Here is a 27,018-nt window from a genome sequence, read left to right as displayed (position 1 = left end):
AATGAACGACCCATCCCTTCAGAGCCTGCTCTCTGCTGGGAATTCCCCTCTGAGTAACTTGCTCCCAGTGAGGAAAAGAGTTGCATGAAAAATTTCCCAGATGGTGAATCTGTTAGAGAAAATCACAATCTGTTTGTGCCTTTTTCAAACAAAAAAGAGCACAGGAGACGCTGCGGAATAAATTTGTTGTTGCAAACCATTTGCTCAGTAATGGGGAGAATTTAGATGGGCAAAGAGATTTTTTTTTTTCCGGAGGAGTCTTATCTCCCTGCCCCGAAAAATGAGAAATGTTCTAAAGAATGAATCCCAGGGATGTGTATTTGAAAATCCCAACGCTGTTGCTTTAATTTTTATTCCGACATCAAGGGTGTCTGAAGCCGCCGGGGGACAGCGGCTCGTCCATGCAAAGCTCCCGAGGAACAATCGCGGCTGTGTGCGGCACAAAGGAGCCGATTGAGAGCGCCCAGCCCCGCCGGGTGCCCTGCCAGCATCCCCGGGCACCGGGACCGGCGGCCAAAACCAACCCCGGGAGCGCTGCGGGATGGAGAGGGGGAGATGGAGCAGGGGATGGAGCAGGGGATGGAGCAGGGGATGGAGAGGAGGATGGAGCAGGGGATGGAGCAGGAGATGGAGCAGAGGGATGGAGCAGGGGATGGAGCAGGGGATGGAGCAGGGGAGATGGAGAGGGGGAGATGGAGCAGGGGATGGAGAGGGGGAGATGGAGCAGGGGATGGAGCAGGGGGAGATGGAGCAGAGGGAGATGGAGGATGGAGCAGGGGGAGATGGAGCAGGGAGATGGAGCAGGGGGATGGAGCAGGGAGATGGAGAAGGGAGATGGAGCAGGGAATGAATGGAGCAGGAGATGGAGAAGGGGGATGGAGCAGGGAGATGGAATGGGGGAGATGGAGCAGGGGATGGAGCAGGGGATGGAGAGGAGGATGGAGCAGGAGATGGAGCAGGGGATGGAGCAGAGGGATGGAGCAGGGAGATGGAGCAGGGAGATGGAGCAGGGAGATGGAGCAAGGGGAGATGGAAAGGGGGAGATGGAGATGGGCACTGGGGCAGGCAGGATGGGCAGAGGGGAGTGTGTGTGCCAGGCTGTGCCCTCTGCAAGGGCACAAGTGCAGGGATTGGCACTGGGAGAGCTCAGCTCTGTCAGAGCATCCCTGCCTGCACTCTGACTCTGCTGCCCCACTGCTGCTGCCTGGCCACGTCTCACTTCAAATCTGAATTTCATAAAAAGCTCCGAGCCAAGAAAAATCCTTCCAAGTTTGTCTTCTTTTTTTTCTTTTTTTTTCTTTTTTTTTTTTTCTCCTCGTTTAAACTTCAAATGAGCACTGCTTAATAGTTTCTTGGAAAGGCGTTTGCTTGCAGTTCTGTGCAATGTAGGCACTGTTACTTCCTTCTTTTCCATGTGAGGCTGACTGCAAACTGTCTGGTGGCAAACATGAAACCAGCGTTGTGCAACGGGGATGGGGATGAGGGGAGGGAGGCGGGGAGCAGCGCAGGCCCCGAGTTTTCAGCGTGGAGCTTTCCCAGCAAAAACTGATGGGGAATTCTTGCGCATGCATTGCTTTAATCAGCCCTTTTAATAACATCAGAAGTGCTGGGAATTACATAACCACGCTCTGTCTGGGTTTTGCTGGGTTGTTGAGGAGAGATTTATGTGCCTTCAGGACTTCATGAGCCTCAAGGACTGAGGGTCCAGCACGAGGCACGACAGGGACCTGCTCAGAGTTCCAGCCTCGCCTTGCAAACCGAGCTGGCAGTGCTGATTTGCCAACAAATTTCCTATTTACTGCTCACCAGAGCATCAGTTGTGACAAATAGACAGAAGAAGGCAGCATTTCACTGAAAGCATTTTATGTACTGATTAAGACACTGTACAAAGAGCTCCTCTGGGTGCACGGGGAGTCTGGGTTGCAAAGCCGCTGTTGCAGCGTTTGGGGGGGGGGCCTGTTTGGGTGAAAATCCCCCCAAATTGGTGCATTTCTGCACTCAGAGCCAGGGGAGGGCAGGGAGGGCTCTGTGCAGGAGCAGGGGTGGTTTCCACAGAGATTGATTGTTCGAGCTGTGCCCGTGCTCACACATTGTGAACGCCCTCAGAGGAAAGGGCTGGGTGCAGGGAAAACACAGGAGGGTTTTTCTGATCAGCAACGACATGATAGCCATGTGCTGCAATAAGGACAGGAAAATTTCATGCTTCAAGGACTGTAGCTGCTTCCAGAGAGGGCAGGAAGGGGCTGGCAGGAGGGGGAATGAATGGTGGGCACGCAGGGAAGGGCTGGAGGAGTTTTGGTCTCTTCCTTCAAAGCACCAAAGAAGCAAGAACCAAGACCTGAACCTCTGGTTATAACTCTGTGTAAATGTCTAATTCTGCTGCAATCAATGGCAAACTCTCAGTGCTTTCAGCAAGGTCAGGCTTTCACCTTGTTTCCTCTCAAACAAACCTGCCTTTTCTTGGGGAAATAAATAAACCAGTTGAAAGCAAAGCCTGGAAGGTCAAGTTGCAACACTCAAACCTACAGGAGATGCACATTGTTTGTGTCCTGTGTCACACAAGAAATATGAGGCCAGACCCTGAATTGCCTCATTTCAGGCCCTTGCTGTGGGATTTTTCACCTCCTCTGCTGTAATTCCTGGGTTGTGCCCTTTCCTGGCTGGTGCAAGGGAGCAGCCTGGGATGGGAGAAAGGTGAATTTGCTTTTCCAATGTCAAGGGTTGGATTCAGCCCAGGTGTACAAGCTGCAACAGCCCCCAGCAGGATAAGAGAGTGGTTTGAAGAAACCACCCCACTCCTGAAGGCCCTGCTGGGCCCACAACACATCTTGAGCTCCACACTGGTGACAGAGCGCAGTGAGACCACTGAGGACAGAGATGGCAATGAGCAGCTTTGTTCAGGAAGAATTTCTTCACAGAAATGGTTGGAAGAGGCTGCTCAGGAAGGTGGTGGTGTCCCCACCCCTGGAGATTTCCAGGGAAGGGCTGGATGTGTCCAAGGATGGGCTGGAGGTGTCCAAGGATGGGCTGGAGGTGCCCAAAGAAGGGCTGGATGTGGCACTCAGCGCTCTGGGCTGGGTGACACGGTGAGGAGCACTCACAGGTTGTCTCCATGGTCTGGGAGGGCTTTCCCAGCCTCGGTGCTGCTGGGATTCTGTCCCTCTGCTCACAGCATGCCCATGACCTTGAGCATCGTTCCCCTCCTTGCAGCGCATGATTCGGGGGAGCGCAGGGGCGGGGGCGGCGGCACCGCGACCGAAACGTTTGTTCAGCAATTGCTGCAGAAAGAAAAACTCGCTTCAATCCGCAGAGATGCCAACTGAATTTTTGTTTTGTTTTGGCGCTCTGGAGGCGAGCCAGGAGCGGGATGTTGTGAAGTCTCCGGCAGCTACTGCCTGCTTGTTCCATACCAAGCATAACTCGGGCTGTATTTTTATCGGCAAACTCGGTCCCACGCGCGGGGATGAGCGAACGGAGCCGGGGCCGATCCCGGGGCTCATCCCGGGGCTCATCCCAGGCACAGCCGGCCCTGCTGCAGCCTGAGATCCCTCCGGAGGGTATCCCCTTCCCTGCCAGTTCCAGCAGGAACAGCGGGTGGGTTTGTTGGGAAAAGGGGAGCAGAAGCAGCTCTGATCCCATTGAGGTCGCTGTTCCTATTGAAGTCCCTGTTCTTAGGTCTTGGGGCAGGGTGGGTTTATTGGGGAAAGGGGACCAGAAGCAGCTCTGTTCCTATTGGGTTTATTTGGAAAACAGGGAGCAGAAACAGCTCTGTTGCTATTGGGTTTATTAGGAAAAGAGAACCAGAAGCAGCTCTGTTCCCATTGAGGTCCCTGTTCCTCGGTCTCGGGGCAGGGTGGGTTTATTGGGGAAAGGGGAGCAGAAGCAGCTCTGTTCCTATTGGGTTTATTTGGGAAAAAGGGAGAAGAAGCAGCTCTGTTGCCACTGAGGTCCTTGTTCCCATTGAGGTCCTGTCCCATGAGGTCCCGTTCCCATTGAGGTCCCTGTTCCTCGGTCTTGGGGCAGGGTGGGTTTATTGGGGAAAGGGGAGCAGAAGCAGCTCTGTTCCTATTGGGTTTATTTGGAAAAAAGGGAGCAGAAGCAGCTCTGCTCCCATTGAGGTCCTTGTTCCCATTGAAGTCCCTGTTCCCATTGAGGTCCCTGTTCCTCAGGGACAGGGTGGGTTTATTGGGGAAAGGGGAGCAGAAACAGCTCTGTTGCTATTGGGTTTATTAGGAAAAGAGGAGCAGAAGCAGCTCTGTTCCCATTGAGGTCCCTGTTCCCATTGAGGTCCCTGTTCCTCGGTCTCGGGGCAGGGAATTTCTGGGATTGCATTTCTCGTTCCACGCGGGCCGGGGCTGTTTGTGCTTTGTCAGCAGAAGGGCCCCGCTCTCTCCCTCTCGCAATGCAGTATAAATAGCCTTTCGTGGCTGTCACCTCGCTGGCTCTACCAGCCATGCCCTGATTTATCCCTGCGTCCGTCAGGAGGATGCTTCAGGTGTGTGAACGCTCTCCCCCAGGACCCAAGGCGCATTTCAATGAAACAAACGCCTGTTTAAGATGCTCTGCTAAGCACTGGCACTCTGAGCCCGGGGTTTTAGCGTTTTCCAAGCCGGGATGGCACCGGGGGGAGAACCGAGGCTGCTGTCGCTGTTTAAGCGCTACAACTGTTGCCTTCACAAAGGATCAGCGCTCAGAACGGGGAGACATCTTAAGGATGTCTGACAAATATCAGTGTACATTCGGGGACTGCGAGCCTGGCAGCTGGAGCCTGGTGAAGGGAATTGAACATGACAGAGCTCCAGGGGGATGGAGCCGATGCTTTACCTGCCTCCAGCCAGACTCGGGGGTGGGACAGAGGGGAAATGGGGGCTCTCTGCTGTCTCTGTGTCCAGCTCTCATCACTGTTTTACTCACCACAGCCCCAGCGTGGCCTGGGATCAGCGGGTGTTATCAATATGTGATTTATCGCAGAGCGTTGCAGAATCCCAGCGTGAGTGACAGGAGAGCTGCGGTGACATCTGACCAGGTGGCCCCGTCCATGCCTCACCCCTCGGCCTTGCCTGCGCCCTGGCTGCCCCTTTGTTCCCCAAAAAAGCCCCCGAGGTGACTATGGATGCCTTTTGAAATGCTCATCGGCGCATTATCCATCAGATACATATTTACAATCATTCATTAAATTAGGATGTACGTTTCATTCTTCTTTCTTAGAATATTAATGCCTACTCCTGGCTGAAATGCCATATGAATATTCATTAAAAAATCAATCAATTCCTTTGCCAGGAATGATGTCATTTGAGCAATAACTGAAGCAGTAATCGAGCATGCTATGAAAAAACGATGAATGCCATCAGATCTAATGTTTATTGAAGCCCGTGTGGGTAAATCACAGCAGGTTTTTTCCCATGCTTTTGTGTGCAGCCACTGGGTGCCAGGAGCCCAGCCCAGCCCCAGCAGGAGCACCTGGGAACAGGTGGGAGAATCCCACAGGGATGGATGGGGCTGGGGCTGGGCAGGACATCACATCCCTGCCCAGCTCCTCGTGAACAGTGCCTTAGAAATTTGTGTTATAACAATGGGACACAAAAGCCTCCCAAAATTGTTGTGGGAAACCTGGAAAATCCATCAGCTGGAGGTTTCTTTCCAATAGATCTTTGGCTGGCAAAGCTCTCTCCCCTCTCTTGGAGCGCTGTCCTGGGTGGGCTGAAGTGCTGGCATTTCTTGGGGTGCCCTCTCTGCTTTAAGGGTGCAGCTACCAGGGCAAACACAGAATAAAGAGTCTTAATACGCTTCAGGGGGGATCATCATTACCCTCAATTTTCTCAGACCAGGACTTTCTCAACAATAGCAAAGGAGCTGTGCCAATGCACAGGCCCGACTGCAGCTCCTGCGATAAGATCACACTCGAGTTCTGTGGGAAACACGAAGAGATTTGGCTTAACTTCAGCACCAAGAGTCACTCGATCCCTCACAATAAAAACCCCAAACCACTTTGTGTCCAGGAACAACATTCCAGGAGACATCTGGGATGCTCCATGCCCTGCCTGGTCCATGGCAGTGACCAAGACAGGAACAACATTCCAGGAGACATCTGGGATGCTCCGTGCCCTGCCTGGTCCATGGCAGTGACCAAGACAGGAACAACATTCCAGGAGACATCTGGGATGCTCCGTGCCCTGCCTGGTCCATGGCAATGGCCAAGACAGGAGCGGTGCTGGTTTGGTGAGCAAGGAGAGCCCTCCCTGTGCGTGTCACCTCCTTCCCAGCGGGGACAGGGCCAGCAGCACCTGCCGGTGACACCGGATCCGGGCAGAGCAGCAGCAGGAGGAGGAGCAGGAGCCAAGGTTACCCGCTCCCACCCCCAGCACTGCAGCAGACTCGTGAATCAGGCTCTGACAGCGCTGACTCGCTGCATCAGTCACATCACAGACACTTCAACCCAAAATACTCCTCTACAGAAAGGAAGGGGAAACACAGACCGATTATGCCAGTCTCATTTACATGCTCAGCTCGGAGAAATCAAACGCCTGACTCTGTCTCTGGCAGTTTCTCATCGTCACCTGCAGAGCACACACGTGGCCGCCTCCTGCCCTTTCCACCTGGCCACAGTGACCTGCCCTGCCAGGCTGACCTGAGCATCTCGATTTAAAGGCATCTTGCTCGTGATCCTGAGCACCCACATCAGAAACAGTGAGGGGTGTCAGAGGGAGAGCCTGAGCACCATTTGTTGCCTCAGCAGTCAACCGAGTGGCCAGCTTTAAATGTATTACAATTATGAACCAAGAAAGACTTTGAAATTCAAAGTGGTGGTTGATCATTTTCTCTGATCAAAAATGTGATCAGAGAAATGAGCCACGCTCTGAGAGAGTCTGCAGGGAGTTTGGGCTGAGATACATCCTGGGGTGTTGCTCCATGTCCCCAAATCCCCCAGGCTGGCCCCTCCACATTACAGAGGTGCCCAGGGAGCAGCTTTACCTCTCTGCCAGACCCAAAAGAGAAGCTCCTTCCCAATTTTCCAAACTTTTTGGAGCAATCCTTGACTCCAGAGCAAAGCTGCAGCAGTGAGTCCCTTAGAGCTGTCCCAGGGCTGCTGGATCCAGCACTGAGGGGATGTCTGCTCCCACAGCCAGTGCCAGAGGGCTCACCTGGGGAGCACAAACCATGGGCAGAGCTCAGACACGGAGCAGGCAGCCAGAGCAAGGCTGGTGGTGTGCTGTGAACTGAGCCAGCTCGGCTTAAATACCATTTCTGAGCTTTAGAGGCAATTAAATGTCAGCATCATTTACCAGACGAGGCTCCGTCCACCAGCACGTGGAGTCTTTAAGATGAAAGCAGATACTTTTATGGAAATTTATTTTAATGCTGCTCCTGGGAGCACGGTCTGTGTCCAGGGAGGTCAGAGGCTCCCAGGCCTGCAGCTCAGGCTGTGAGCACCCGCCACCAATTAACAGAGGCAGAAAATCCTCCCAGGGCTGGGCTCCCTCCTCTCCCACTTGCACAGGCACCACAGCATTATATAATAAATAATTACTAAAACAGGCCAATGATACATGATTTTCTGTTGTTGTCCTGCTCTCACCTCGGGGGACCCAGCTGGAAACAAGCAGTGCCTTGAGCTTCTGGAGCAATTCCCCAGCAGGATCTGAAGGATTTCTCTATTTACTAACAAGTAAAGCCTTTTTACACACAGCCTTGTGCCAGTTTGGGCAGGACAATGCAGCTGCCTCGGAGACATCTCATTTCTGTTTGTTTTAACTTATTCCTAATCATTTTAATGTAAACCAAATAAGCCTGGCTGGAGTCAAAGCAATCCACATCTGCACCGTGTCAGCTGCGTGGCACAGGGCAATGCTCGAGCTTGTGTAGAGGCTTCATCTGAAAAACTCAGAGATTTATTTATGGAATTCATAAAAAATAACAATTTAACTTCACCCCATCCCTGGAAGTGTCCAGTGCCAGGCTTGGGGCAGCCTGGGATGGGGGAAGGTGTCCCTGCCTTGGATTGGGGTGGTTTTTAAGGTCTCATCCAAACCATTCTGGGATCTCAGGAACATCTGGGTCCATCCCAGCACCCCAGGGGTGACCCCATGGTGCTGGTGATGGGGGAAAGCCCTGCCCAGAGCAGGGGGGTGGCAGAGGCTGCCTGCAGAGCTTCCCTGTGCTGGCTGACATCAGGAGCTGGAGGACGGAGGGCTGGGAGAGCTGGAGCCATCACATCCCTCTCAGAGCTGGGAAGGAGAAAATGAGAGAGCTGAACAGCCACCAAAGACAACAAACAAAGGCTTTCATGGGTAAGGAGTCATCCCCTGGGTGCTGTGGCTTTGGCTGAACAGAGATTTCAGGGGCTTGTCCCAAAATGTGGCGTTAGCACCTCATCCCTTGTCCCATGTGTGGCACGTTCACTGTCCCAGCTGCAGTGGCAGTGGCTCTTGTCACCAGAGACCCCACAGGATCACAGCCAGCTCCAGAGAGCCCAAACACCATCAAAATGCCAATTCTGAGCCTCCCAGGGGAGCTCTGGGGGCTGACATGGAAACATTGCTGGGCTGGAATGAGAGCCCCCGTGACCCAGGAGAGATTTACTGCAGCAGGCTTGGAGCTTTCCCAGTGAAATCCACCCCAGGCAGGCTCCTGATGGGAGCTCAGAGGAATCCTGGAGCTGGAGGAGATGGAGACATCACAGCATGGGAGGCAGGGCCACCAAACCTCTAATGTCCATTTTCCAGGGGGAAAGGGGGTGTAAGAGCTGCCTTCAGCCCCAGTTTGAGCTTTGTGGCTGACAGGGAAGCACCTGGAGGGTCCCTGCTCTCAGTGCCAGAGCCTCTGCCCTGCTGGCTGTCACAAATCCCCACAGAGCCAGCTCTCCCCTCACTCATGGTGCTGTTTGGTTTTAAATATTGTCTCTATTCCTGCACAAGTAGAACTTATCACCTGGCAAAGTTCACTGGGCTGCTGTGAACAGCAGAGGAAAAGGCAGATCCCTCTGGCATGAGGAGAAGCACAGAAAGGAGGGTTCTGATACGTTTAATTTTGTTGTTTGCCGCCATTCTGGGTGTGATGCTGATCCCTGTAACGGAGCCCTGTGTCCTCTCCTCCCTCCATGAATATCAATTGTGCTAACTGGGCCATCCCAGGGAAGAGTTCTGGAGATCCTCTCCACCTTCCTCAAGGCCTTGCATCTCACAGCCCAGCACAAATATTAGTCACACCTTGGGCCGGGGACATAAAACTTATTCTACCTACAAAGCAAACTGCAAAAATTCTTCCTCATGTGACAATTGAGGTCCTCTGAAGGATTGCTGCAGGGTAAGGAGTCTCCTGAATTTTTGCAGCACCTGCTCAGGGTGATCCCAGCACCACAAAGTGCTGGGAATCACTCCAGGGGCATTCCCACCCCAGCACCTCGGGGGCAGGAAGATTGGAAAGACCCTTTTGCTTTCCAGAGTTTGCTGGAAAGTCACGTCCCTGCACAAAATAAATCAGAGATTGGTGCAGCGATTGCTGCTTTGACATGGGTTGTCCCCAGCCAGCCTGGCTCCCTCACCCAGACATCCAGAAATCCACTGGAAATCAAGCTGCAAATTGTATTTTAGCCACCTGCAGTGGCCTTAGAGCCCAGAATTTGGAGAAGGAACAAAAATCCCTAAAGCTTTGCAGCGAACAGCGAAAGTTCAGCTGCAGCCAGAAGGGGTTAAAGGGACGTGGGATGCTGCAGGATTGTTTCTTCTGCATCACTAAACCACTGTTCAGATGGAAAAAAAAAATAAAAAAGTTAGCTGTTCTCCTGCAAGAATGTAAATGTTGGGTATTTTATCAAGTGATTTCTTCAGCCCTCAAGCCATTCTTCAATTTGAAATGCTAGATTGAAAAAAACGCAGGCAAGAGAGAGAGAGAGAGAGAAAGAAAATATTTCCGCAGCCCAGGAACACTTTGCAGACATTATGGAAAATGTTGCCTGGTTTGTTTCCTCTACTCACTGAACCAATCTTTCGCATTAAAATCAGCAGAGTAGTAAATAAACATGTTTTCTCTAGCCCCGGAGCCATTCTGAGACATCAAATGGTACTTAAGAAATGTTTCTTTCTCCATCACAGAACATTTTTAAAATGTCCATGGCTGAAGGGAGGGAGATGCTCCTGCTCTGGAGCATTAAGGGCTCTGCTGCCTCTGCAAGCTGGGGAGGCCCTGGGCGAGTCTCAGAGCTCAGAGCTCCGCTCCTGTTGGAGCACTGCAGGAGGAACTGGAGTTTTCCAGCTCTGCAGGTCCCCATGGATGTGGTTGGATTTTCTGAGCCCCTCAGGGAGGTGCTGGTGGCTCCCAAACCCCAAATCCTTGCACTGAGTGGCACCTTGGGGCCACACGAGTGCCCTGAGCCGTGTCCCCACGTCCTGTGTGACACAGGGATGCTCTGATGTGGCTGTGGGGCTCAGGGAGGGACAGCGCTGTCACCCCATAGAAGTGCTGTGCCCCACAAGGTGCTTCGGGGCATCTCCTGGGCCAGGGAACTTCTTGCAGGAGATGTTTCTCATCATTCACCTCTCCCTATGCCAGGTGGCTCCAATCCCTTTCCAGGGACACTTGCAGGGGTCCAGGGGCAGCCCCAGCTTCTCTGGGCATCCCCACCCTCCCAGGGAAGGATTTCCTCCCAAAATCCCACCCAACCCTGCCCTCCCTCAGCTGGGACCATTCCCCCTTTTCCTGTCACTCCTCCCTGATGAGCTGATGAGGAGATGGAAGCGAGGAAGAGGAGCTGGGCTCTCGCACTGCTCTGCTCAGAATGCAGTTGGGGACATATTTCTCATGCATCATTTCTAAAAAAAAACCCCGAATTTATCTTGAGCAGAAAAGCAAAATGTGTTTGTCCTGACCTGACACTGTTTTTTTAAAGTGTCAAGTGCTAATGAAATTCCTCAGCCTTGAGCAGTTCTAGGCATTCAATGCTGATTTTTAAAATATGGGGATATTTTGCCGCAGATTTTGAGGCAGCCTCGAAATGATGAATGTTGGTGAGTGTGAGAGGAGAGAAACTTCCAGATCCAAAGAAGTTCTGACATAATCTCGCATGCAAAGCAGACAGCAAGAGGCTCCTGCTTTAAAGAGGTTTTTTGTTACTCCTTTGAAATTCCTTTAGCAGACGTAGGGCCAACGCTGCACACTTTCATCATGCAAATTTGCTGATTTTAATATTTTGGGCTTAGGGAGGCAACAAAGCAAAAGGACTTTTTTTAAGTTTTTAGGCTGTGGGATGAAATTTGGAATGGAAATGTGCCCACAAGGCTCGAGCAGTCCCACCTCAGATCACTCTGCTTTTTGTGATGCTTGAGAGGCTTTTTGTGCAGGAGGAGGGTGTGGAAAAGGGGCAGCCCTGGAGCTGTGGGTCAGCACAGGGCACCTCCCCCTGACATCCAGTCTGGGCTGGGATAAACACCAAAACTGGGGATGGAAGCTCATTATATAGTGAAATAATTAAGGCAGTAAGTGTAATTATAAATAAATAAATAAATAAATCAGGAATGAGATTAAATGAAATGAAACATAAAGAAAAAATAAATTATCAGGTAAAAGAAAAAAAAATGAAAAGGAAATTAGGAAGGAAATAATGAAATTCATTAGAAAGAAAAATAAAAGTAAATAAAATATAAACAGACAAAATAAATGGAATTTAAAAAGTGAAAGAGGAAGAGGAAATTAAAAATATAAACAGCAAAAAAGAAATAATATAAAATAAAAGAAGGGCTAAAATGAGACGAAATATTAAGGGAGAATAAAATAAAATAAAAACAAAATAGACTAAAGTAAAAACAAAATAGACTAAAAATAAAAATAAAATAGACAAAAATAAAAAAAATAAAATTTTTAAAATAGAATAGAATAAAATAGAATAGACTAAAATAGAATAGGATAAAATATAAAATAAAAAAAAATAAGATTAAAATAGAATAGAATAATATACATAAAATAACATTAAAATAGAATAGAATAAAATAATAATAGAATAGAATAAAATAATAATAGAATAGAATAAAATAAAATCAATAAATAATATTAAAATGGAATGGAATGGAATGGAATGGAATGGAATAAAATAAAATAAAATAAAATAAAATAAAATAAAATAAAATAAAATAAAATAAAATAAATAAAGTAGAACACACTGGGACCCGCGGCCAGCAGCCCGAGCCCCGCGGTTCCCGCCCCGCTCCGGGCCGTGCCCGCCCCTCCCGGGCCCGGGGCTGGGGGTTCGGCCCGGGGGGTTCGCGGTGTCCGCGCCGGTGCCGGTGCCGCCCCCCCGGCTCCTCCCGCGGGTCCCCCCGGGCCGGTGCCGCCCCCCGCCCGCCCCCGCCCCGCGGGCGGCCCTGGCGCGGAGCCGCTGCCGGTGCCGGTCCCGCCGGGCCGGTCTGTGCGGCGGCTGCCGGCGCTGCTGGGCGAGGTCAGGGAAAGTCCATGTGAGGAGCGGCTGGAATCACTTCCTGCCGCCGCCCGGCCCCGCCGCGTCAGGCCCAGGGCAGCCTCGGGGGCCGGCGCCCCGCAGGTGAGCGCAGCCCCGGGACCCCGGCCCGGCCCCGACCCCCGGCCCGGCCCCGGCCCGGCCCCGGCAGCGCCCGGGGCAGCGCCGAGCCCGCATCGCCCCCGGGCCGGGCTGTGCCGTGCCGGGCTGGGCTATGCCGGGCTGGGCTGGGCTGGGGACGCGCACATCGCGCCCTTGTCCCGGGGGTCCCGGCCGGGGGTGCGGGAGGGGAAGGGCAGGGCAGGGCAGGGGGGACCGGCCGGGCTGTACCCCGGTACCCCCGCGGGAAGCGCCGTTCGGGGTTCCTGGCGGTCCTGCGGCAATGCGGGCTTGGGCTGTGCGGGACCCCCTCGGGGGCTGCGGGTTAGGGGTGAATGCAGCCGCAGGCTCGGACTTTGGCTCGCAGGGGAGAGAAACGCAGGGAAACGGGAGAGACTGAAATCCAAACCCCGGCCGAACCCCGAGACTGGGGTTTGGGGATGGACCCCGGGCCGTGGGGGCTCAGGGGGTCCCCTCGCCCGGGTGGGATGTGCCCCATGGCAGGGGGACCCCTCTGCCGGTGTGCGGGAGCGGGGCCGGAGCGCTCCGTGCCCGCCGCAGCCCTGCTGTAGTTACAGCGCTCAAGGACTTCTCCAAACATCTCCCCTGCCCTAGGAAAAGCCAGCGGTACATCGCGTGCTGCTCCGCCGGCCCGGCCGACGGCGAAGTGCACGATCACTTCCAGCCAAGTCTCCATTACCCGCCGGCTCATTAATTTGAATATTCCCTTTTTTTTTTTTTTTTTTTCCTCTCTTCCCCTCTCTCCCCCCTCCTCCTTTCCGGAGGCATTTGCGAAGCTTGTGGGCAGCTTGATGTGCTCGGTGCCTGCCAAGTGTTTGCCTCTCGCCCTGCGTAATTGAGGGGCTGGCGTGCCGGCTCACCTTCTCCAGCTGAAATATTAAACAGCAGGAGAAGCTGGGATCGGTAAACAAAGCGGGATGATTGCTGCTGCTGCTGCTGCTCCGTGGGGACGCTGCCCCTGGGGTCCTGGGCAGAGCAGAGCTGCTCCAAACTGCAGCATCCCAGCACGCCTCCCCCCCAAACCTCCTGCCAGATTCACAGCCTGCTCTGAAATTCTGAAAGCTTTTCACTAAAAAGAGCAAAGCTGAGCTGTTCCGCAGCAGCTGACTTGCTGTGGCTTGCCCAGCTGAGGACAGCAAGGCTGTGACCCCAAGGTGAGGATGATGGGGGTGATAATGCTTGGATTTGAAGTAAGTGGCAAGTGGAAAAAAATTAGGGATCTCATCCCTCCTGAGAGTAAATGTCCTTCTGTGGCTGTAACTGCTGTGTTTTGGGGTTTTTCCTCCTGCAGAGGCCTTTTAATTAAGGCTTCACTGGGTAAAAGCTGTCCTATTGGGACAGAGGAGAGGGTGGGGATGGATTTCTGAAACTTAAAATTTGTCAAAAAAATCTCTCCCAAGGCGGCTGGAATTACAGAGAGTGGAGTAAAGCCAGGCATCAGGGCAGGAGCAGGGGTCCCACGGGGGCCAGAGGGTGGTCTGTGAGTTGGTTGGGCTGTGGCTGTGCAGGGCAGTGCTCCCAAAACCTTGTCCAGGGCTCCCCAAGCTTTTCCCAGAGCCCCCCTCTGTTGTGAGAGATGGATGCCATTAGCCAGGATGCGTGTGCTGATGCTGGATCACTTTGGAAGCGATATTTTTGGAGCCCTCTGGCAATATAAAAGCCTTTTAGCTCTCCCAGCTATGACTGTGCTTTCCTGAGGGAGCCTGCTGGAACTGGAGGCAGATTTTGGCTCCTCTTGGCTGGTGCCAGTGACAGGGCAGCGTCCCCACGCTCGGGGGGACACGGAGCATCCTCGCTGCTTGTAAGTCCAGGAAAGGAAAATTCCCTTCTCCTTGAACTTGAGCCTGGCTGGGGCGTCCAGGTGAGTCCCTTGGGCTGGGCTCTGGCTCAGATCCCAGCTGGAGGTGTCAGGAGGAGCGAGGCCGCTTTGCAGCGTTGCTGGCCAGGGCAGAAACACCAACAGAGCTCCTGCCAGAGCCTGATCCACCCGGGGAGATCAGGGCTGGCTTGGGAGGAACCTCCAGACTGTGCTTTCCTGGCTGGGGACGCAGCCCAGCTCACCTTGGGATGGAAATGTTTATTTCAGGCTGTTGCACAGCCCCTGGTTCCTGCCCAGCCTCCTGGAGGGCTGTGGGGTGGGCAGGGATGGGGTCAGAGCTGGCACTGGGGTGACAGGGATTGGGGACAAACACCATGGAACAACCCGGGAAAGAGTGCTGGGACTCAGCTTTGCTCTGTGTTTAAAAATACTCTGACAAAATGGGGTTAGAAGGAGGGTTCAGCCATGGCTTTTGAGTTTTTCCAGGTTTTCTGAGCCAGCAGCTTTTCAGGTGGGGAAATAGGGTGGGATGTGCTGGGCCGAAGGGAACTGCTCCGAGACAGCTCCAGGGATGTGGGGAGCAGGGGGGGCTGCACTTGAGTGGCTTTTCCCCCCTTCTCTTTTCTAGCCTTTGAGTTTACTTGAATGCAATGAAAGAAATAAAACCCAGGCATGCAGCTGGAGGAAATTAAAGGGAATTGTGAGCTCCCTGCCATACCTAATGGCCAGAGCGAGCATCGAGCATCGGATCTTGCTGCAATTAGGCTTCAAATCGAGCTGAGCCTGGGCTTGGCATCCAAAGAGCAGAGCAGCTTCCCAGCCCATTTATTCCTCACCCAGGGAAGTGGCAGCACATCCCGTGGCCCTCAGCACCCGCTGGGATGGGCACACCTACAGGAGGGCGTGTGGGGTTTTTTTTTTTATTTTATTCAATCAAGCCTGTAGAGCAATTGAGAAATAGGTGAAGCGTGCTTAAAAGAGGGTGAGGCTGTTGGTTTTCTCTACCTGACTTTATTTGCGGAGTGACAGGAATTTTGACAGGCTTTGTGTCTTTTTTAGCAAATCAAGTGTCATGCCAGGTTTGCCTGTGGATGAGATCATTTGCAAAATATGTTTCCCAGCTTGCTTCAGGCATAATTCATTGTGTCAACTGCAATTGCTCATTTGCTAGGAACTGTGATTCATTAGTGGTTTATTTTTTGTTGGGGTTTTTGGTTTTGTTTTTTTTTTTTTTTTTAAGTTCAACTCGTTTTTGAGCAAATGTTTGGAGGCAGAACAGGCATCTGAAAAAAAAAAAAAAAAAATTAAATCTTAGCAGAATTTGTGGCTACAAAGAATGTTGTGAAGGGAAAACTTGCTAAAATGCTGTGTTCCAGGGGAGGGAGAGGCAATCCCAGGCGAGCTCCCCGGGCAGGATTGCGCTGGGCTTTGTCATGTGGTTACTCCTAAATGGGGACGGAGGTAATAAAAATCAGAGTGCTGGGACAGAGGATGGAGGAAGAGTGTGGAGCTTCCTTCCTCCTGCTCCCTGGGGAGGATCCCAGGGATCCAGGCTGGGCTGGGGGATGCTGGTGCTGTTGGGATGCTGGTGCTGATGGGATGCTGGTGGTGAGAGCAGTTCTGTGGTAGCTGTGACCAGGACCCCCTGAAAGCTGCTGGCTGGATGGATAAAATGAAGATAAATTGTTTTTGGCACAGGTTTTGTGCTGTGTGTGTTCCCGGGGCTGCTCGCAGCCGGCGCAGTTTGGCCTCAGGCTTTTCAGAGGTCCTCACGTCAGACTTTTCGCAGAATTTTGCGTGTCAAGTACATTTTTTGGTGTTGCATTTCCTATGAAGACAAGTATTTCAGCGAGGTTTTTTTTCCCCTAGGTGGGTGGATGGGGAGGATGGGGGGGCAGGAATTGCAGCCACAAACTACCCAGCACTAACAGCCTATGTGGGCTGAATAAATTGATACGCTTTTCACCAAAAGATTGAATTTATATTTTTTTTTTTCATAAAACACCTAAGTGATTATGAAATGTACATTTAAGCATAACTAACTTGACAGCTTGTTTTTTTTTTTTTCCCCCGTGCAACAATTCTCTATAAATCACTCTTAAAATGTTTTCGGGTTGTTTTTTTGAGGATTTGCGCATTCTCTGTGGTTTTTAACTGATAAAAGGCTTTTTTACAAGCCAGAAAAAATTGGGAAAGGGGGAGAGAGAGCGCAGGAACGTGGTGAGTCTGCTGACTTGTGGCGCGCCGGCGCCGTGCCCAGGCCCTGCCAGTTTGCTGCGAGCCCGGTGCCAGCAGCCAAGGGCAGCAGAGCGTGAGCTCGGGGAGGTGGCTCCATCACAGTGACCATATATAGGCACTGGGACGAGATTAAACCCTTCACCTCCCCGGTGTCATCCCCAGGGCCGTGGAGCCGTGAGCAGGATCTGTGCATCATTCATGAGAAAATTCCCTTTTTTCCCCTCTGGGCAGCGATCAGGGCTGCTCTGTGTGATCAGGGCTGCTCTGCATGGATGGGCTGGGGGACAGGCAGGTGTTTCTCATCCTGGGGGCTGGGTTTCAGCAGCACAGCCTGTGCAGGGGGCTGAGGTGGGGATGCAGGAGGGTCCTGGCTCTGCTCCACTCAGCATTCCTGCCGTGGTACCCACTGGGAAGCATATGGCAGCCTGGGATATATATATACATTTTGTGTGGGGGGACATGTTTTACATGCCAGCTCTCCCTGTCATAGGACAAACATTTACACTTGGATTATAGGAAGCATTAGGGAAACAGGAGAGAACATCAAGGCTGGCAGAGAGGCTGGGCAGTGGTGGCAAAGGGGTGGTGGTGTTTTGGCCCTCCTGAGGTTTGTGGGGTTATGCTGCACCGAGGTGAAATGTGAGACATCAATACAGGGTTGGTGTTTCACGGTGTGCCGTGCAGAAGGCAGTGGCCAGGTGCCCAAAGGAGATGGGGAGTGAGGGTTTATCCATTTGAAGGTGGATGAAAGGATTTGGTTTCCAAGGGAAGAGGCAGATGGGGCTTGCTGGGAGGATTCCAGTGGGATGCACGAGCCTGGCTGCCCTGTGGGATTACAGACCCCTCCTGGCAGAGGCTCTGCTCCATGGCTGAGATCCTGTGGGATGAAATCCCCACAAGCAGGAGTAACCTCTGTCCGTAGCTGCCCCTTCACTAGAAACCTCCTTCAGCACCTCAGCAGCTGCAGAAACCTTAAAAGGTTTAAACCTGAGCAGGATATTGTGCATTTTGGTTATTGTGTTGTGGCTGGAGTCACATCCTCATTTTGGTTATTCTGTTGTGGCTGGAATCACATCCTCATGGCAAACCTAGGGATTATGATTTCCTAGTGGGCATAAGGAGGTTTTGAATCCCTCTGACTGGGTTTTCTCCCTTCTAAGTTGTTCTGATGGACTGGGAAGGAAAACTTTGTGGTTTTTGCATCACCCCTGCAGCTTGTGCAGGTGACAGAGCCATATCTCTCAGCCATTTCTACAAACCAAAGTTGTTTAAAACTTCATCTGTCTGCTCCCCAATTATCTGCTCCTTCTGTGCCTCCGTTTATCCATGCTAACATCATCAATACATGCCCATGCTTAATGAAACATTATTGCTTAGGTTTAATTGTCTTCTAATTAAGTAAAATAAAATTTTGCACGGCGGTTGCAGCAGCATCTTTCCTGTCTGGGAATTCTGCTGTGGCTTGAGGAGCCTGAGCCCAGGGAGTGGTGACAGCCACAGCAGTGCCATTCCATGGAGAGGGACAAGGACAGCAGCAGCCTCCTCCCCTGATCCTGCTGCTCCTCTCTGTCACCCTGCTTTAATCTGATTAATTGCCAGCTTTTTTTTTTTTTTTTTTTCATAAACTTCTGCATTTGGTAAAGCTGATGGGGTTGTTGCTTTTTGGGCTTTTTTTTCAGACAGCTTGTAAGTGATTATGAAATGTACATTTAAGCATAAGTAACTTGACAGGTTGTTGTTTTTTTCCCCCCTGAAAGATACAATGTGGGGTTGTGCTGAGCACCTGGGGAAAGGTGCCTCTGTTCAAAGTCAGGGCATGCAAGTGTAGGGCTGAATTTTTGACTCTTGTCTGAGCACAGTTTCTACTCTTAATGCATCATTAACATGGTTTTCTGCATTTCATTCAGTTCCCATTACAGCCCTCAGTTCCGTCTGTTAATTTTGGTATGTTGATATTTTTGTTGTCAGCAGTTTTTTTTTTTTTTCTCTTTTCTTTTTTGAAGCATATAAAAACCATTAGTGTGAAAGAAGATTAAAAAGATACATTACAATTAAAATGTTAATGAAATCGGCATCATACAACTTTTGAAACCATTTAGGCATTAATCTTTCTTGGTCTCATGTCCATTAACTCGGGCGATTCTTATTCCACACTGACCCCTGCTGAGAGAGTCGTGCTATAATTGGATTTTAAGAACTGGGGGGAAGAAAAGCAGGGAGAGAGAGAGAAGCCTTGGAGAAAAGGGGAAGTTGGGAAGGTTGCCTTGGTGTCCATGGAAATGAAGCCAAAAACCAAACGCAGCCCTGCTGCTCCATCACTCCCCAGCGCTGTGTCACACCTGGAAATGTGGGAATGTTGGGTCAGGGGCTGGGACAGAGCCCTGGGAAGCTCCAGAAGGTCCAGGCTGGGCTCCTGCTGGGCTCTGGCTGCCTCGGTGACCTTGGGCAGGACACGAGCACCAGGCTCAGCTTTGGTTGATCCCAGTGTAACGTGAGCAGGGCCAGGGCAGGATGGTGAGAGGCCTTTTTAAGGCCCTGGGAGGAAGGGAATGGCAGAGCAGCAAGGAATCGTTTGTCATTGTTGCTTCAGCTTTCCCCAGTTCCTCCAGAATAGAATTTCTGCGTTTTAGCTGTTTGGGTTTGGTTTTTTTTTTTTTTGTTAAGAGGCTCTTTTTTCAGCTTACACAATATTTGAATTGGGACCAGCCCCCCTCCCCAGGCGAAAGAAGAGGATTGACTAATTCACAGGCTGTGTGTAGTGAATCCAGCATCAGGAACATCAGGACTTCTTGAGTCACCACACAGCTCCAGGATCTGTGCCATGGCTGCATCAGGGCCATGGGCTGTGCTCAGCCCCTCATCCAGAACACTCTGTGCTGCTCCATCCCAGCCTTGCACACTCCTGGACGCCTTCTCCAGGGCTTTACACCTCCTGTGGGACGTTGGATCAATTGAAGGGCAGGTCCTTTAGGGAAGAGCAGTGTCCTTGCCAGCACGGGAAGGGTTTGGGGATTTTTAGGAGGGTGGCTGTGCTGCTGTCCAGGCAGTGATGCACCTCAGGACTGGCTGAGCTGCAGCTCAGGGGATGAGCACATCCCACCCAGGGAGGAGTGGAGTACCAGCCCAGCTTGTGTTTATGCTGCAAGCATGAACTTTTATTTAGATTTTTTTTTTTTTTTTAAAAAAAAGCAAAAAGCTGAGCAGATTCGTGCAAGCCGCAGAGCTGGTGCCTCCCAGCAGGAGAACTCTGGGCTGGGGAGAGCAGAGCAGGAGAAATCTGGGTTGGGGAGAGGAGGAGAACTCTAGGATGGGGAGAGCAGAGCAGGAGAACTTTGGGGAGAACAGAGCAGGAGAATTCTGGGCTGGGGAGAACAGAGCATAGCTCTGGGCTGGGGAGGGCAGAGCAGCAGAACTCTGGGCTGGATTGAGCAGCAGAGCTCTGGTTTGGGGTGAACAGAGCAGGAGAACTTTGGGGAGAACAGAGCAGAACTCTGGGATGGGGAGAGCAGAGTATGAGAATTCTGGGCTGGGGAGGGCAGAGCAGCAGAGCTCTGGTTTGGGGTGAAAAGAGCAGAACTCTGGTTTGGGGTGAACAGAGCAGCAGAACTCTGGTTTGGGGAGAGCAGAGCAGGAGAACTTTGGGGAGAACAGAGCAGGAGAACTCTGGGTTGGGGAGAACAGAGCAGCAGAACTCTGGTTTGGGGTGAACACAGCAGCAGAGCTCTGGGCTGGATTGAGCAGCAGAACCCTGGTTTGAGGTGAACAGAGCAGCAGCACCCTGGTTTGAGGTGAACAGAGCAGCAGAACCCTGGTTTGAGGTGAACACAGCCCAGCTCTGGGCTGGCAGAGGCCGGGGCTGGTTCCTGCCGTGGGCACTGAGCCGTGCAGCACAGAGCGTGCTGCTGGCACCTCATCACAGGGACCAGCCCTGGGCACCCCGGCTGGGCAAGGCCTTCCTGGAGCTCTGCAGTGCCTCTGCACACACAGCTCAGCCTGGGCTTTAATTGTTTAGCTCCCTTTTTATGTGGGTAGGAAAAAATATAATAATTTATGGCGGTGTTGTTTTGCTGTCGAGGCATCGCGTGAATTTATAACCGGAGAGAATTGGGGATGTGGATCCAAAATTGTCAAATAAGGGCAGGGATGTGGGAGCCATCCTTGTCCCAGCTCAGCTGGTCAGATGAACTGGGGGTGTATTCTGCACCCTGGGGGTGCTTTGTGCCTTTGGGTGAAACCAGCAGCATTTGTGACAACCAAGCTAAATGTCCTTAGGGGAAGGGAAGGTTTAGGCTCAGGAAAAGGGAGCCCTGGTCATTCCCAGTGAATTTTCTGGCCCAGCACACAGGTGGGATTTCTAGCAGGGTGAATTTCTGTGCTGCAGGCTGAGTGAGAAGCACACACCAGAATCAATATCTCAGTAGTCCAATAAAACCTGTGGGAATTTCATTTCAGCTCATTTCAAGTGATCTAATAACTGGCCTTTCAGATGACTGCTGGGTGTTTGGTTTCTTTGTGCGACTGTAAGCATGTGGATGGAGCCCAGGGTCCTTGCAGTGCTTTGGTTTGCCTCCATCCCAAGGTTTGCTCTGGGGTCAGCAGGGAGGGCTGGGGCTTTGGCTCTGGGTGGTTTCAGATGCTCTGGTGGGTTCCAATTCCAGCCTGCAGCACTGATTTAGTGTCCATCCCACCTCTGCAGTCCCTTGGGAGCCAGTGGGAGCTTCAGCAGAGCAGCTGGAGGTACCTGAGCCTGGGGTACCTTCATGAATATTTCTGCAATCGAGTTTAGGAAGTTTCCTCATTTACCTTCCCTTTAAGGTCCCAAGCTGGCTGTTGCTTTGTTCATGAGTGCCTTAGGAGAGGTGTATCCTGCAGTAGTTGCTGACTAATCTGCATTTGGCAGGAGAAATGATGCAGGAGGGAGGACTTAACTCTTTGCAGGGGGACAGGAGGGCAGCGCAGCTTGGAGGGGGTGGAGGAGCCAGGAGAAGCTGCAGCCTGTGTGTGTCTGCTCCAGGCTGTCCCCCCAGCACAGCCTGGCAGAGCCCTGAGCTGAAATTCTTTGCTTGACCATCCTGAAAACCCAGAGAGCTCCAGTGGCACATCTGTGATATCCACAGTGCAAAGTGTTGCAGGTGATTTTAAACAAAAATATGCCAGTGGCTTTTACCACTCTTGTGTGAGGTTCTGTAGAGTGACAGTCATGATTTCTTGGTTCTTTTTCACATCTCCCAAGTGGTTTTTCCCCACAGAAATCCTGGAAGCACAGTTCAATTGCAGTGCATTTATTTATGTATACGTTGCAGTGCGCTTATGAGTGATGCTGAGTGCAGTCCCACGGGTGCTCCTGCAGCCTCCCCTGGCTGTGCCTGAGGGATTGGTGCTGTTTGGCTGCTTGGTGTCCCCTCCCCGCCCTGCAGCCTGCTCCTGACCTCTCCTGGGTGCCTCAGGAATGCTGTGTGAGACCCAGGGTGCAGCATTAGCAATGGAAATGTTTGGGGCAGGTTCCCACACCCTGTGCCCGCCCCAGTGCACGTGCCTGGTGTTGGCTGGGAGGATTTTCCCTCCTGCTGCCCAGGTGACAGCAGCTGGGTTGGGAGCTTGGAACTGTGTCTGGTGGTGCCACCCACCACTATGGATGGATGTGTCAGTTTGGGGGAAAAAGGGAGAGATTTGCTGGCGGCTTTTGGAGGAAAACCCAACCAACCTCCCAATGCTTGCAAACCCATCTGAGGGAGCCTGGGATGAGGTGTAGCCAGGAGCTGCTTGGAAAGGTATGGAAAGGGGAGATGGGATGGGGTGAAGGGTTGTTCCCATGTCCATGTGTTGGACAAACTCCCCAAGTTACCAAGGAATGATCTCATGGCTCTGGGATGGCTCCATAGCCAGGGCAGTGCCTGAGCTGCCTCAGCGAGCCCAGACTGACATCCCAGAGGTTTTTTCCTCCTTGCCTTGGCTGCTCAGATCTGGTATTTGAATTTTAGGCTTGGTTTAGTAGGTGGGACAAGAACCACCCACGGCAGAGGCTGAATGCTGCCCTGTTGTGTGTGTGACAGCCGTGGGTGGCACTGACTGAGCTGCTGGGGCTGCCATGGGCACAGTGGCTCTCTGGGACACTCTCTGCTGCTGGCACTGCCCTTGGGAGCACTGCCCACCCCCTGGGTCCTGCTCCATGCTCCACCCCAGATCTGAGCTCCATCGTTTGTGTGTTTGGTCCCAAAGGCCTCATCGCACTCCTGATTCCACCTCCTCCCGTCTCGGGAGCCTCCCTCTGTTCCTGGCACTTCAGGGAGGCTTGGCTCAGGCTTTAACCACTTGCCTGTGGCTGTTAAGGCTCAGTGACATATGAAGTATTTAATATCCAAGTGCATTAGCTGCCCACCCACATCCCCCTTCGGAGGGAAATCACCCACATCCAGCAGGATGCTGCCCAGCAGCAGAGTTGTACAAATGGCTTCCTCCTGCTCCTCTGCTTTCATGTCAGGTTCCTGACCTGGTTACCATGAGTGATGGTGTGAGCAGAGATCCCCTGGCTGCTCCAGCACCTCATCCCTATCAGGGATTTTGGGGAGATCCCTGTGGGGTGTCACAATCTGAATTCCAGTGCTCCATCTGAGAGGCAGCTGGGCCAGAGCAGGAGTCACCCACCTGGTGGCAGGCAGGGCATGCCCTGGTGCTGCCACCTGTGCTGGTGGCACTGTGAGGGAGGGGACAGCCCACCTAAATAACCACATCTGATGGCGTTACAGCTTCATTTCTGGGCCCTTGCTTAACCCCTGCAGCGCATCAGAGGCTCTTGTGAAATGTAAAGTGCTGGAGCAGCAGCGCAGGAAAAAGCTCTGCCTTCTGTGAAGCCAGACTGTTGCAGTGTAATTTGTTTTGTAAGATTTTGAAAGGCAGTGTTGCAATCTGTAACAGTAGAATAGTGGGAAGATGGTCAGGTGGTTCTTGGGACTTCAACAGACAGATTTCATGTCTGTGTGTTTTTGCAACACCTTTCTATAAAGGGAAACATAATTTAAAATATGATTACTTAGTGTTGTAACAGTCTTCTCAAACGTTTTTGCATTATGCAGAGATCATTATCAGAGGCTGATATTAACTTGCAAAGAATATTATGCAAATCATTCTCCTGTTCTTCTAAAAAGAAATTTCCTTCATAATGCAAAGCGTGACAAAAAAAATTGTGCAGAGGCTTTTGGCAAAATTACATTCAGAAGATGTAACAGTTTTTCTGCTTACTAGCACAATCCGTTTCTGCCTTTTGACTGGATTTGCTCAACTCAAGCTGATAAAGGCTGAATTTTAAAAGCAGGCTTGGGCTGGGGGGAGTGAGTGGTACCTCGTGGGTTCAGGGATGGGCAGGCAGGGGTTTTGTGCTTGGATCTTTGTTTCTAATCCACCCTGATGGCAATGACAGGCTCTGATGTTCTGTTTGGTGCTCTCTGGAATTTCGTGGTTGTGCCTCATGGGGTGGGGATGCTCAGCAGCAGCTCCAAGGAACAGAATTGGGATGGATCCCACAGGGACAGAGCCCCCAGGTGCCCCAGTGCCACCAGTGTCACCCTCTGGGTCACTGGGACCAGTCAGACCACCCTGCATGGGGTTGGACCCATCCAATATGGGTGGGATGGGTGGTCCTGCCCCTTGCAGCCTTCACAGGGTCACTGAGGCTGGGAAAAACCTCTGGGATCACTGATCCCATTGAGCAAAAGTAGCAATCATGAAATCATTTTAAAAGAATCAATCATTGAGTCCATCCCAGAGCACCGAGTGCCACATCCAGACCTTCCCTGGGCACCTGCAGGGATGAGCAGTGCCTGGCCACCATTCCATGGGGAAATTCCTGCTGTTGTCCAAGCTGGCCCTCCCCTCTCTCCTGACCCTGTTCCCTGGCCTGTCTCCCCTGTCAGGAGTTGTGGAGAGCATTAAAATCTTCCCTCATCCTCCTTTTCCCAGCCTTGGCATCTCCCCTGTGTTTCTCCAAGCACGTTCCTGGAGGTAATCCTGGCCCAGCTGAAGCCATTGAGGATTTTGCCACTGACTTCATCCCTGCTGTATGTATTTTTGTGTGTGTGTGTGTTACAAACTGGCTGTGTCACTTCAGAGCTGCCCCTTTCTCAGATTGTGCTGAAATCCAGCTGATTGTTTTAGAGGTATTGGCTGTTCTGCTCTTCTTATGGATTGATTGACAAAAATAGAGCCTGATAAATATTGTAAATGACTAAAATGCTTGCAAGCCGTGCATTCAGTCAGCTTTGGAGAGGCTCTTTTGCTGCAGAACCCCGTTTTCCAGGCACTTAACACCATTTTGAGAAAACGAGCTCCTGATTTCTCAATACAAATGTGATTGAGAAAAGTCAGTAATATTCAGACATGTAGATTGAATTAAAGCAGCAGGGAGAGTTTTCACTAACACGGGAAATTTTCAGGCTCTCCTTTTGTGTCTGGTTAGATAACTCAATATTTAAAAATCAACCCAAATTAGATAAATAAGCTGGAAGTCATAGTTAGCATTCGTCAAGCAACTTAGGCTGGATGTTCCGGCCCTGCCTGGCTCCACCTCTAGCTGCAGGGTTTCCCTGTTATGAACGGGTGAATTCTAATCCTTGTTTATTCCCTGCTGCAGAGAAATGGATTTATCCGGAGTTTTCTGCCTTGAAAAGGAGCCCTGGGTGCAGGGGCAGGGGCGCCCTGGGGCGGGTGTGATGTGCCATGTGGGTTCCACCCTTCACACCTTCCTCCGACACCAAATCCTTTATTTCCGTGACACTGGAGAACTTCTAACACCCCGAGAGTGGCCCCAGGGTGTGGTTGTGACCTGAAAATCAGGGCAGTGAGGGGTGACATGAGCTGGCTCTGCTTCCCTGGCATCTCCTGGGGTCAGCATGGGAGCTGCTGGAGATCCCTGCTGCACTCACTGGGTGAATTACAGCCAAAATCTGACTTTTTATTTTTTAAACACTGCAAGGAAGGCTGAATCAGAGTAGGGAGGTGTTTTATTCTGAACAGTGTGGCGGAAAGGAATCTTTTTATCTTCTGGGTTCCTTTGTTTCCGGAATGTTTTGCGGCACGGACTCGTAGCAGAGCGGTGTTAAGCACATTCCTGCAAATCTCTTTCTGGTAGCCTCTGGAAAAGGGTGATGCTGCCAAAATCAAATCAAATATTTAGCTCTAAACTCCTTTTTATTTTTCCTTCAAAGGGTGACTCTTTATGACTATTTTTATTTTTTTGGGTTTGTTGTGTTTCTTAGAAGAGCATTTGTAGCGTTCATCGCAGGAGAGCTGTTCCTGTTCATCACAGAACTGTTCCTGTTCATCACAGGAAAACTGTTCCTGCTCTTCCATGAGAAGCTGTGGCTGCCCCTGGATCCCTGGAAATGTTCAATGCCAGGGCTTGGAGCACCCTGGGACAGTGGAAGGTGTCCCTGCCCATGCTTTGATAGATTTTTGATGTCCCTTCCAACCCAAACCACTCCAGGATTCTGTGATTCCCTTTTTTCCCCCCCTTTTCCCAATTAACCTCATTTTAAGCTGTGATCACCAGCAGTGCCTTTTACCCTCTGCTGCCCTTCTGCAGGTTTTCCATCCCCACCTGCCTCATCCAGCCCTGCTCTTAGCACCAGGCATTAATAAAACCAAAGCAGAGGCCAGCGTGATCATCCCCTGCCTCAGCCTGCTGCAGGGAAACCCTTCCCAACAGAGGGAAAATTGCAAGTGGTTATGGAAATTATGGGGCAGGGAGGAAATAGCATTCCAGCCTGGTTTAATTTGTGAGTGGATGTCCTGGAAATAAGGTACAGCAATGCATAGCACAGGTTGTTCCAACGTGGATGTTGGGCTTGCCCTTGTGTGAGCGTGATGCTGCCTCATGATGTGGGAGCAGATATTATAACCTTGAAGAATCTTGTAGGACATAAAAGTTTTAATTAAAAATCCAGCTTGGTTGAGGGTATTTTGGTTTAGTATGAATGTCTTCATTTCTTTTGAAAAAAGAATTAAATGAAACCCTTAGTATTCCTTTTTTTTTTCTTTTTTTTTTGATTCCTGCATATTTATTCTTGAAGTTGAAGCATTAGAAAATAATTGAGTAAAACAAAATCCACAAGGCTTCAAATTACCTCTAGCTTAATGTTTTATTTAAAAGGTTTGCTAACTGACATTCTTTATAATGAATTAGGTCACGCGGCTCCGAGGAGTGTTGTCGGTTTTCTTTTTTACATTTAAATTTGAGGCTGCTTCCCTTGAAACTTGGGCTCTGCTGCCAGAGCTGTGACTCCCTGGCTCAGGGAATCTCACTCTAATTATTCTCAATCACACCAGCGCAAATGAATATATCCATGTTTGGAGGGTGGCAGCGGTGTTGTCATGGCAATCTCGGGAAGGTCATGAGAAACTC

The 27,018-nt window shown here is 51.3% G+C and overlaps 1 protein-coding gene across 2 annotated transcripts in view; it reads left to right on the top strand.

The window, feature by feature from the left end:
* Positions 1-12,375: 12,375 nt before the first annotated feature.
* The window catches only part of NACC2 (NACC family member 2), a 55,505-nt gene continuing 40,862 nt past the window's right edge, over positions 12,376-27,018 (top strand). The window contains exons 1-2 of one of the 2 annotated variants that reach the window (XM_064727533.1): positions 12,391-12,529; positions 24,579-24,676. The gene's annotated coding sequence lies outside the window, so the exon portion shown is untranslated. Of the gene's footprint in view, positions 12,530-24,578; positions 24,677-27,018 lie in introns of both variants that reach the window. The other variant, XM_064727530.1, reaches the window with a different exon arrangement.

Source organism: Zonotrichia leucophrys, chromosome 17 (genome assembly GCF_028769735.1).
Source record: "Zonotrichia leucophrys gambelii isolate GWCS_2022_RI chromosome 17, RI_Zleu_2.0, whole genome shotgun sequence".
NCBI lineage: Eukaryota > Metazoa > Chordata > Aves > Passeriformes > Passerellidae > Zonotrichia > Zonotrichia leucophrys.
This window is presented reverse-complemented; position numbering and strand designations above follow the sequence as displayed.